The sequence below is a fragment of the Chelon labrosus genome (genome assembly GCF_963514085.1).
Source record: "Chelon labrosus genome assembly, chromosome: 16".
NCBI classification, from domain to species: domain Eukaryota; kingdom Metazoa; phylum Chordata; class Actinopteri; order Mugiliformes; family Mugilidae; genus Chelon; species Chelon labrosus.
This window is the reverse complement of record NC_140349.1, coordinates 8,346,004-8,358,096: the sequence shown is the minus strand read 5'-3', so window position 1 is coordinate 8,358,096 and position 12,093 is coordinate 8,346,004. Positions and strand designations below refer to the sequence as shown.

The following is a 12,093-nucleotide window of genomic DNA, read 5'->3' as shown; positions in this document are numbered from 1 at the left end:
CGCTCTCCTTTATGCTTGTCTTTATGCATCCGCGGAGCTGTGCTTTCTGAGATGATTCAGTGAATAAATATTCTTTTTATGTCTGTCACTCTTGCTCCTGGCTTAGCCGGCTACGTCTGCTTGATGTTTACATAAATAGACAGCGATGAGATGCAAGGCAGTGAGTCCTCTAATGATTAGAGGAACTGCTTTTTTAGCTCGCGGAACATTTTCAGTGGAACCCCACGCTCGTATTATTTCAAATGTAACATGGATGTACTAAAACCAGCGCTCAGGTAAGTGGCCTCCTCTGACATGGCACTTTTCTCATCTGCTAATGGACCCATTAACACAAACATGCTACATAAATTTAATTCAAGTATTGTTCTAGTGCCTCGTGTCCCAGGCTCTAAGTAGGTTGGGGGCTTTTCAACGCTGCAGATTTATATTATTAATAAGTTGCTTCAATTAAAGCACCGTGGAACAGTGGCGCATTAACATATTATGGTGTCTGCCCTGATGGTGCATTAACTGATGGGTTTACCGCCACGCCGCCTCAATGCTGCCTAATGGCTGCCCCCGAAACAAACGGCGGAGAAAACAACTTCTTGAGTGCCATTTTTCCTCCTCCCCATTACACACAGTAACTCTGGAGCCAGTGCTAGGGCATGTTTATGGGAGTAATGGCTAGTCTCTGAGTAAAGTAAGTGTCCTATAGCTATTGATCCAGGTTAGTAAGATCATGAGCGAATGCTGGGAAGCCGAAGGCGAGTGCGCAGGAGTCTGGTCTGTCCGGGCTGTCTGGGCTCCTGGATGTCCGGAGGTGGTCAGGGAGGATGGAGGCAGCAGCAGACTGAGTGGAACCAGCCGCGCTGCCAAGCGACCGATACAATGACTTCTTAATGGCTTCTCGTTTCGCTATAAACTAATGAATGCGGTTCTGCACAGTGAAACCTTACCCACCACTTCTGGTTTTAAAAAAGGCAAACTATTGAGCGTTTGGAATTCATTGACTGCCGCTTTCATACAGATTTCATGTTCAACATACCATTTACAAGAGTTCACTGCTGCAAGATGCATGAACTCCATTAAGTTTGCATGACTGCTGGCATCCAGAGTCTGCAGAGACTTGGCCTTTATGACTCGAGATCACATCTATACAAATACTATATTGACCGTTAAGCTCTCTGCAAATTTCCCTTTACAGCAGCCACATTATAGGGCAAGAGCTACAGCAGTGTTTCAAGCCCTGCTGGACATTTGGCAGGCGAGGACTCTCCGGAGACTCTGGCAAAAGAGCAGAACATCTCATGCGATGTCAGAGGACCTGTCAAAGCAATCTGCTTTCCTCTGCCACGGGTCACAGGCCAGGATACTGAAATAGACACACACCACATATGACAAGTGTCGATGCCGCGCCTCAGGCTATTCCACCTGTGCCCTTTCTCTATTCCTTCCTCTGCCTCGCTGTTTATCTTCTGCGATTATCTCCCTTTATTCCTTCCCATTTAATCTCATCTGTTTCCGAACAATTTCGAATTCCAGCGGCGCCCTCTCGCCTTCAGCTTCATTAACAGATCCGCACATGTTGTTCATACTCGGCTGCATCCTGCTCCGGCGTCCTTGAGAGCCGGGGTTGGAGGTAAGACTGGGTTTGTTGTATTCATGCATCCCATTCCTTCTCCCTGGGTATCACTAAATGAAATGCGTCTCCGCTCTCGCTCTCTTTCTTTGCTCGTTTTTCACCCTCAGCAAAAAAAATAAAAAAATGGCCGACGGTGTGTCCAGCGCGAGGTTTTTCGAGTGAGGTGAAAAGTGAAAGTATGTAATTGGGGGCCCTGAGAGAGATGAATTCGCTGCACGTCAAGGAGAATTACAGCTTGAGGTTATTTAAAAAAAAAAAAAAAAAAAAAAAAGGAAAAGTATTTTTCAGGGCTGGGAGATTCTTTTCAATACGCTGCATTGGCTATCCTGTCCTTAATTCCTTTCTACATCCCTCCATAATACAACTACGCTCCACTTGCTATGGGGTGACTGCGCCACCTTCATTACAAAGGCCAGTTTCAAGTCAGGACTTACTAAAAGCGAGCCTTGCTTCCTCAACACGGGAGGCAATTATTACCATGTGAGGTGTGTGGCGCGACTGTATATTGTGAATGTGTGTGTCTAAGCTTTCAGCCCCTCAGAGACCGGTGGCGTTAATGAGCAAGGTTAGGGAACGCTGTGTTGTCTGAGCGGTGAAATTTGCACCTAAATGACATTTCCTTTGTGAGTATGAGCCCGTAATAGTTCCTAATGTGGAGGGACTCGAGGCACCTGGGGTTATATTCATACACAAAGAAGAATAAATCTGCGGCGGACTCCGTTAAGAATGCTTTTGCCACGTACCTTGTATATCTATATAAAAACAGGGGGAAAAAAAACACATTATTCACTTTGTCAAACACAGGTATTCACTTTGTCTCCACCTTAATCACATCTTTCAGGCACTGAGCCATAGATGGAGTCTCCGAGGGAAGAATCTCGCTGACAGGAAATTATAAAAAAAAGAATTAATTTGACCTTCGGTTGCACTAAAAAAAAAAAAAAATGAGAGAGAGAAAGAAAAGGAAGAGAGGAGGTGGAGGGGATGGAGTCAAGGAAGGTTTAAGGAGGAAGTGCTCCCACAGAGGGCAGGAGCCCCGAGGAGAGAACCCAGATAATGAGAGCGTTCAGCTCCCCCACCCACACACACACACTTTAGCAAGACATTTGATTCACTGACAAGCCTGAAGGAAGGACAGCAGTCACCCTGAGCTCCTTAAGTCTGCAGAGTGAATGGTTTCAATAAAGACTTTGGGGTAAAGATACTCCATTCACTCATGATGGGCCGACGGGAATCAGCCTTCACCAAATGTCCTGGTTAGGTCGGCAGGTCAAGGTTATTAAATTTAAAATGTGTGATTCCTCCAACAGTTCAACATCAAATCGACTTTTTGTTGTAACTTAGTGCTTATGATGCTATTTTAAGCCAGTTACATGCACACACACAAGATAAGCTGAAACAGTTCATCATTCCTAAGGTACATGCTGCAACTGCCATAATTAACAATAAATTAATCAGCCATCACGATACGTTAAAGGAAGGTTAAAGAAACCTGCAAAATGTGCAAAATATCAATGTTTCAAGCTTCTTTACACTGCAAGGATAAAGGAAAATGGGTCTGGCAGGATAACTTCTCAGATCAATTTAAGGCCACCCCAGGTCGGGGGTGCAATAAATAAAATAGATTACGCACTGTCTGGTCCAATACTTGGACTCCAACCTAAAAAAAAATTTGAATTTCCAACAGCAATTTGGCCACATTTCTAGGTTACGCATCTGCTTAAAGTTCTTTGAATGGGCACGTAAGGTTGGCTTCAAAGTTAATCCGCGTAGAGCCTCATTGTTAAAATGTCCAACTTTACAGCAGAAACAAACATGTCAAGAGTCATTTATCATAACTAGTCACTAATTTAAATGGTATTAAACCATAAATGTATGCACATTTAAGGTTGTGGTAGCTCAAAGTGACAGGTGGATGTCCTCACAGGTTGCTAGCTGTCTACTTACGCGCCACCTCTTTGGCAATATTTGAATTAGCCGAGAGTTAGGCGGAAGCATGCGCTGCCAAGATGGCGATGGCCGTAGACATCGTGCTGAGCTACAAAAACCACTCTTCAGGATAAACCTTAAGAAATCTTATGGGTGCTGGGAGTATTAACCCCATTCCTAGTTATAACCCCTTCTGGCTTTTCATAGATGCAACTCGGAAGCAAAAGAAAATTAGGATATAGCTGTATTTAAAAACTAGATTCACAGGGTTGTTGGACATCTGCATGTGAAATATCGTTAACATACAGACTAATTAGATACATTGTGTGTATAGTTTATAAGTAATAAAGCTAATAGATATTTCAGCAACAATGGTGAGATGGTTCAACATATTTTGCAGATGATCACAAGTAGTACAAGTAGTGTAGGCATTAAAGTTATAGATTTGACTGCTTGCTACTCTACAGCTATCAGACTGTAAAATAAGGTGTTAATGTACCAGTTGGGAAAAGTGAAGGAACCCACAAGTGTGAAATTCTTGCGATGTTCTTGAGATATTCAGTTCAGCAAAGTTTACATGCTGAGAGAGTTTAAAATGATGGAGAAAAACAGACGGACATCTGCTCAGGGAAGATCTCCGACTGAAGAGATTTCCTCTACGAAAACAAAGGCAGATTATTCATTTAGTTGCCTGGAGCAGAGGAATCGAGGTCTAGTAAGGCACAACTGGAAGGTTTCCTTCATTTACAGCCCCGGGGGCCACAGTTCTTTACAAAAGCTGTCGCACCGGGACCTGAATAAGAAACAGACTATTGTATCTGAGATTCGGGGAGAATGACTGCAGCTCTTTTTATATGGAAGATTATTCTAATCACGAATAACACCTACAGTGTCAAAAAACCTAGTCAAAAAACTAGGTCCTTAAAGAAGAACTTTTCTTATTTTTTGATTTACTTATGCATTGAAGAAATAAACTTCTTTCCAACTTATAAAAAATGTTACAACTCCGGCTGACAATACCAAAAGCTCAAAGTGTAGAAAAGTGAGACATTCCACGTTGTCCAATTCCCTCAAAGTTCGTCTTCTCCTTTAAATGAGACTCTGTTACAGTAAATGAAGCATAAGCAGCGGGCCTGTGTCTACATTCACAGATTAGCACTATGTACTCAGAAAACCACTTTCATAGAGCTCTGTCAGCTGTGTAATTCAAGTTTCTTTTAAGACTGATGATTTCACAAGCCAGTAATAGCATATTTACTGGCATGGGGCTGTTATTGAAAACTCTGAAATGGTTATAAGCATGAAATTGAATACAGAAGACGAGTAAAATGAGATTTTTCTTTTTGGAGGGGTGGGGGGTGCATCTTTGCATTAGTGTTAATTCGGGGGAGATTCAGTGCAGTCACTAGAGGCTTTTTACGCTCAACTTTTTGAATGGTTACATGTCACTATGAAGCAAACAACCTAATTAATCACAACATTCTCATTCCCTCTTTTCTAAGTTTGACCTTTTAAGCTGTCAGTGGGGTTAATATGAAGCTATAACTCAATTTAATTTGCTAAGAAAGGCAGATGCTTTTGTTTTCCCACTCAGCCTTCTCTGCATTTTGTCTCAGGTGCCGAAAGAAGCTCCTTTGTTTCTACGAATACTCGCGTTAAGACATCATATCAAGCATCTGCTGAAGACCTTTAGAAGAAAAACACACTCAGGTGAACAAGTAACTTCCTGCTCATTTTATATTTAATTCATCAGTGTCTGCCCGTTTTGCGCATAGACTGTATATAAATATGGACAATGCGTCCCCACTTCCTCCCATTGATGAAACTGATGCTAGAATTCCAGAGATATGGGCAGCGCCATCTTGTGAGTTTGGAGCCAGAGTCTGCTAATGGCAACTGTTGTCACATCCTGTTTTTATAGGGTCAAATAACTAACACAAAACTTTTCAGAAAAAATGGGACACTTGTATGCATGCATCAACATTATATTAACTACTTAAAATGGGAGAACCCATCCTGGAAAAAAAAAAAAAAAATATATATATATATATATATATATATATATATATATACAGTATTTGACGTGTACTTTAGTGTTTTAGTTTGGCCCAAGTCCCATCCACTTACGTGAAGGAAGTGGAGCTTAAGACTTATGCTGCAGACAGCCCTCAGGGGAGCTGCTTTGGCTTCAGTTTAGAAGAGCTGTCCCCTCATCCATCTTTAATATACAGTCTATGGGTGAAACTAATGAGTGCGGAGAACACAAGAAGAAACCAATCAAACAATCAAAAGAGGGGAAACATGGGAAGTAAAGCATGAAACAAATCACCAAGAAAGAAACTTTCAGAACAGAAACAGGAAACACAAAGAAGACCAAACTGGGTCTCAGGAAATATTTAAAGCCTGAACTCTGAGTCCCCTCAGTTCTGATGCCTCATGGGTGAACTCAATGAGTTAAGAAAGGATAAAGTTTCATCCTTCAGATGAAGTTAAAAGTTGAGAATCAGAAATATCTGAGTTACAGCATTTAGTTTGGCCCAAGTCCCAACCACTAAAATGGCGCTTATGACCTATACTGCAGCCAGTCACCAGGGGGAGCTCTACTTGCTTTGGCTTCACTTTTTTGGAGCTGTCATGGCGTCCATATTTATATACAGTCTTATATACGTTGTAGAATAGATATAAAAAGTCTCAGCCCTGTTAAAACAGCAGGTTCTTGTGATGTAAAAAAAAAAAAAAAAGCTTTATTTTAAAATGTAAAACTTATGCAATGACATTAAAAACCATTTCAGAGAAAAAAAGGTGAAAGATGAACAATCTCTTCATTTTCAGCAGATGCATGAAGGTTCTGTGCAAAACAATTGACTGGTACTTGGAAATATTCAAGATTCACCTTCACTAAAGCACCAGTTCCAGCTTAGGAAACAAAAGACAGGATGTAAATTAAAGTACAAAAACCTGCTGTTTTGAAAAGGGTGACTACAGGTTTTACATCCACTTCACCAGAGTTACTGTTATTTCCAGCTTCACACTTGTGACTACAGTGGCGTTTGAGTCAACATGTTTCCAAACGTATTCACACCACTCCTGATCCTGTTCTATTTTTTTAGTGTATCTCACAAAAAGCAGTGTCAGATCTTCAAAGGGTAAATATAAACAAACTGGTCCTGTTTGGGAAAGTATTGTGTTTTAAATCACCTCATAATACCCAGTTTTATTGGTTTTCTTCTTTGTATTGATTTTTAATAAATGTCCTTCCTTTTCATACTTGACTTGTTTATATGTGTTGGCATTCTATGAAAGCTTTTTTTCTGTTGATTTTATCTTGTTTTTCATTTCCTCGCTACTGACTGAAGCCGATGTACTTGACAGATGTTCTCAAACTGACGAAAACTACTTTTTTTTGTTTTGTTTTTTTTAAATGTGACACATTGAGAGCTTCTGCAGTGTACCGTTTTACAAAGGGAACCTTACGCTGTAACTCCGATTTTGCTGATTCTCAATTTTTAACTTCAGCCGAAGGAGGACATGTTCCTTTCTCAGCTCACTGAGCTGGTTCACCCATGAGGCATCATAACAGAGGGGACTCGGAGTTCAAGTTTTTAATATTTTCTGTGACCCTGTTTGTTTTTTTGTGTGTGTTGCCTGCTTTCGACCTGAAAGTTTCTTGCTTCGTGTTTTGTTTCTTGCTTTACTTGCTGTGTTTTCCTGAACACATTTCACTGTGCATTGTACTCTGTATAACTGTGCATGTGACAAATAAAGTGCATGTGACAAATAAAATCTATCTATCTGCATAAACTGAAGCCAAAGCATGTGGAGCTCCCCCTGGTGGCTGGCTGCAGTATAGGTCATAAGCCCCGCCTCCTCCATATTAGTGGATGGGACTCTGGCCAAACTAAAACAACAAGTTTTTCAAGAATGATTTCTGTCATTTTAGGTAGTTAATATAATGCTGCTTCATGCTCAAGTGTTTTCGTTTAGTCAGTTTTTTTACGCTATTAAAACAGAATGTGACATCGTGATGACTACCGGTTGCCATGACAATCACTCAGTCAAGCGGCCCTGTGAGAGTTGGATAAATAATTAAATAGGTACAGTGTATAATCAACATTTCTTGGCAATTGGTGGAGGTAGGGCAGAGTGTAGTATTAAGCCAACAAAAACGTGAGCGATTCCAGAGAAAGTGTGGGCGTGGCATCAATATGGCAGCCCCGCCCACTTGGCTCCACTCTCAGACAGCGCTGTGCAGACCCTGGTTCCAGTCTCGCAAGATGGTGCTGCCCCTATCCCTGGAATTCTAGCGTCAGTTTGACAAATGCAAGGAAGTGAATACGTGTCGTCCACATTTTATACAGTCTATGCTTTACCTGTGTCTCGTATATATAGAGTCCTTTGTTTCCCTTTGACTCTTGTCGAGTCCTCTGTAGATTTGCCCCTGTGCTGTCACCCCTTCTATGTTCCCTATAGTGTTTTGGTTCAGTTCCTGAGTTCTTGTCTAGCTTTTCTTTGGATTCCACTTGTTTTTGGATTTGAGTCACTGGATGCCTATCCTTCAGCACTTTTTGTTCCTGATTGTGGGTCCTATCTCACCACTCAACGCTATAAATATTGGAGTTGAGCAAACTAAGGGTGTGGCAGTTTTGAGTCACAAGTTTGTACCCTGCTCCTCCTGTTAGACAATTTTTTAATTATTTCAGCAGACTCAGGCACTGCCAATATGGCGTTTGCTGGAGCGACCACACTGAGCTTCAAAACCGCTCAGAGGGAACTCACTGGGGACGACATGAAAAGGGTTTGTCCATCTTTAAACACAGTCAGTGTTTTCTCGCAAACAACTCCTCCAGGTTTTGGTCAGGAAACGTCAGAACTGCCGAGCTCGTATGAAAGGGGCTCAAGTGTGTCCAACAGGCCATTCACTTGACACTGAGAGGCTGTTGTTGTTGTTGTTTGGCTATCACTTTATATTCAGAGTGCCTCGGCCTGCCTCTGATGACTGTAAGCAATACACAACCGTGAGCCTCTGCTGTCCCAGTAGTAAAGAGACAGCGATAGAGAGAGAGAGACAGAGAGAGAGAGCTAGAGAGAGAGGGGGGAAATCTAATTATTTCTCTCCCATGGCCCAGCAAGCCTTAAAGGTTAATCACTGTCCGTCGAGCTAATTCTGTCTGGGTACACTGCAGTAATTACAACACCTTGCTCGCTCTTGTCTGCTCTCTCACCCCCCTCTCTCTCTGTCGTGTACCTCGCACACTCCTGCACCCCATCTCATTTTCTGCAGATAGTGAATATGCCATACATCGATCAGCCATAACATTAAAACCACTGACAGGAGAAGTAAATAACATTGACCATCTTGTGACAATTCAATCTTCTGCTGGGAAACTTTTGGACCTGGCATTCATTCATGTGGATGTTACTTACTGATCAAGTATCTGTGAGATGATCCACAGAGGGCCCTGCCCTCAACTCATAGGACCCAAAGGCCCCTCATTAAGAACATTCTGTTGCCAGACACCACAGGACACCATCAGAAGACCCATGTCCATTCTCTGATGAGTCACAACTGTTTTGGAGGCACAAGGGAGACCTAGACAATATTAGGAAGGTGGTCATAATGTTATGGTTGATTGCTGTATAGCTTGCATTTACAATAAAACAAAAAAACCTCCAATGCAGAACGAACCAGACCTTAATTTGAGGCGTATTGTTGTCATATTTCAAACAACCCCCTGCTTCCTGGTCTATTTTTGCTAAGCTACTATCAATATAGGGGCACAAATATCTTCTTTCAAAATAAAAGTCTTTTAGTGTAAAAATTCTTCAGAAGGTGCAGCTAAAATGTTCACAAAATAAAATCTAATTAATAAAAACTACTCCACGGACGTATTTATGTTAAAAATACAAACTTGACTATAACTACTGTAATAGCGATGGAATAAATTAACAGTTCACCGCTTGCGCCATTGCACCAAAGGTAATTTCACCCTCTTTGTAGCTTTACTAGCTATTGTTTGGCACTATTTGAATCCCGCCTAGTCTGAGGGCCTTGCAGTATACGTGTAGCTATTTCCACAGATACAGAGATGTGTTTGCCTTCCATCAGATCCCAGAGGGAGGCGGGTTTTCCTTTTCTTACCTCCTCTCTTTCTCACCCTCCTCACTCTGCCCTTCTTCTCACCGCCTCTCTCCTTCTCTTTGCTCGTCCTACCTTCTTGTCACCTACTGTCTCGCTGCCTCCCCACTATTCTCACCACTCCTCCTCCTTTTCTTTCCCTCTCTTCATCGTCTCATCAGCACTCGCCCGTCGCCGCTTTCTCACCTCATTTCTCTCCACCTCCCTCTCTTTGGCTCGGCTTCCAGCCGGGTACAGCTGTATCTCCCTTTAGCAACAGCTCGAAGAACTGCGCCCTGGGCCTAGAAATAGTCCACCATCTCGTCTCCTTCCAATTTTTTTTCGCTCCCTGCCAAAAAGCATCTCCAGAAGAGACAGCTTATGATACTCAAAATACATCTTTCCTCCTCTCCTCCTTTTCCCACCATTCAATCACATACAGTACATTCACCGATACAGCTGGTGAATAGAAGAAACCTTAACCAACACCACTCATATTGAACGATTACCAGTATCAAAGAGATTATATGTATTATAATGTGTTCACTACAAATTTGAAATATGTCTCTCTATTTCTTCTCTCCTCCTTGATATTTTGCCTCCTCCATTTCCACACTTCCTACATCCACCATCCTTCAGTCCTTTCTGCCCCTCTGTCCATTCTCCATGAGGCCCAGTCAGGCTCCTATCAGGCTGCCTCCCGCTGAGGCTGGTGGGCTGTCATTTCCCATAACATCAATACAAATGAGACGGGAACAGAAGAAGAGGAGCGGGGCAGATGAGACAAAAGACGCGAGGAAGAAAGTGTTGCGAAGCCCAGAGTAGCCCTTAGCAAAGATCACTCGGTTAAACTCTCTGCCTGCCGCCCTTTCTTGCACTTTCCACTTTCCACTTGCTATGGGACCAAAACAGCGGCAGGGGATAGAGCCCGCTTTATTACAAATGTTTTCCAAGAATCTTCTGAAGGATTTGAAATGCTGAAGTGAAAAACAGACTGGGCCACACAATCTGTTGCAGAACTTGTTCACTGAAGGTATTTCTTTCTGACTCTAGATGCATGTTAAGGCTTAAAATACCTCATATTTATTAATCTTTTCTAGAAATGAATAGCACTGCCTTTCCCTTTTTGGAGTATTAAAAGGCTAAACATACTGCTTGCAAAGTTTAGTTGGTATTTTTTTCTTCTGTCAGCGTGCCAGCCCTGATTATCCTTCTCCTTGCGTTGGAGAGAAATAGCACCTACACATATTGCTGAAATGAATGTCTTGTACACAGTAAGTAGTTTATTTTAGACTCCACAGCTATCCTGAAATATCCTCATCATTGCAGTCATCACTGCCCAAACCGTGTAGGTAAATCAAGCTGTAAATCTTAAATGTACCCATTGAATTTTTTTTTATCTCACCTATTAAAAACAATTCATACAGTATATGAAATGTCTGCATATACAAGCAAGATCTGTCATTACCATAATAACGCAAACGTTGGATTTAGCGACAAATAGCAGCAGCTTGTGTAGTTCATCTACATGAACACGAAACAAAAGTCTTTTTAGATGTATCATTCTTTGAACAAATGTATGTATGATCAACTAATTTACAAATAATTTACAGCAAACAGTTGACTTCCAATCTAACTGTGCTAGCTAGCACTTATAAAATTTAGCTAGTTCACGTTACGTCTGGACTGGTTTCCTCCAGGTTTTTACCCTCTCGCCATAGTATTAACAAACCCTGACATCACGAAGTGACATTGGTTAGTCTGCGTGGGTCAGAAAGCTTGATGACATGTGACCACTTGATTTGGAAGAACTGCTACAGCTAGAAGCTAAAGCTAAACAAGCTAGGCACCCTGATAGGCAAGCAGTGGTGATATGTTAACTTCTACACCGTCAAATTATTTTCTCTTTACTGTCCTGTTTACCTCTCCCTGGAGTTTGTTCACAATGCACATCCATTCATAAAATATAACATTGATAAAAATAAAGTTTTCTGAGCTAACAAGCATGCTAGTGGTACATAGCTAGACAAACTGGATAATATAGCAACAACTACGCTACATTAGCTCTCTCTATTTTGGCTTCTAAAACATCCTAAAGGGCAGGTTCAAGACATACATTAGTATTATTTTTAAGCATTTATTTTAATCTTTATTTGACACATTAAAGAGGAAACATGGTGGAAAATGCAGGTGATGATATGCAATAGAACAGAACCAGGGACTGAGCTGCTGACCCATCCACATATAAACAATGAGCCCATTGGTCCAGTTGGACAGTTTGTCGCTAGTGGACGTTCTTGGCTCTGGTTGCCTAGGTAATCCACTTGTGTATTTCCTAACCAAAAGTGAAATAAGCAGAAAATAAAGTGCAATTATGGATCGCCAAGAGCTAGGCGGTAAAATACCGTCAGTGGTACCACCGCTC

At 41.7% G+C, this 12,093-nt stretch overlaps 1 protein-coding gene across 2 annotated transcripts in view; it reads right to left on the bottom strand.

Moving 5' to 3' along the window:
- Positions 1-12,093, bottom strand: part of samd12 (sterile alpha motif domain containing 12) — a 113,217-nt gene that overhangs the window by 53,112 nt on the left and 48,012 nt on the right. The gene's annotated exons all lie outside the window — the stretch shown is intronic.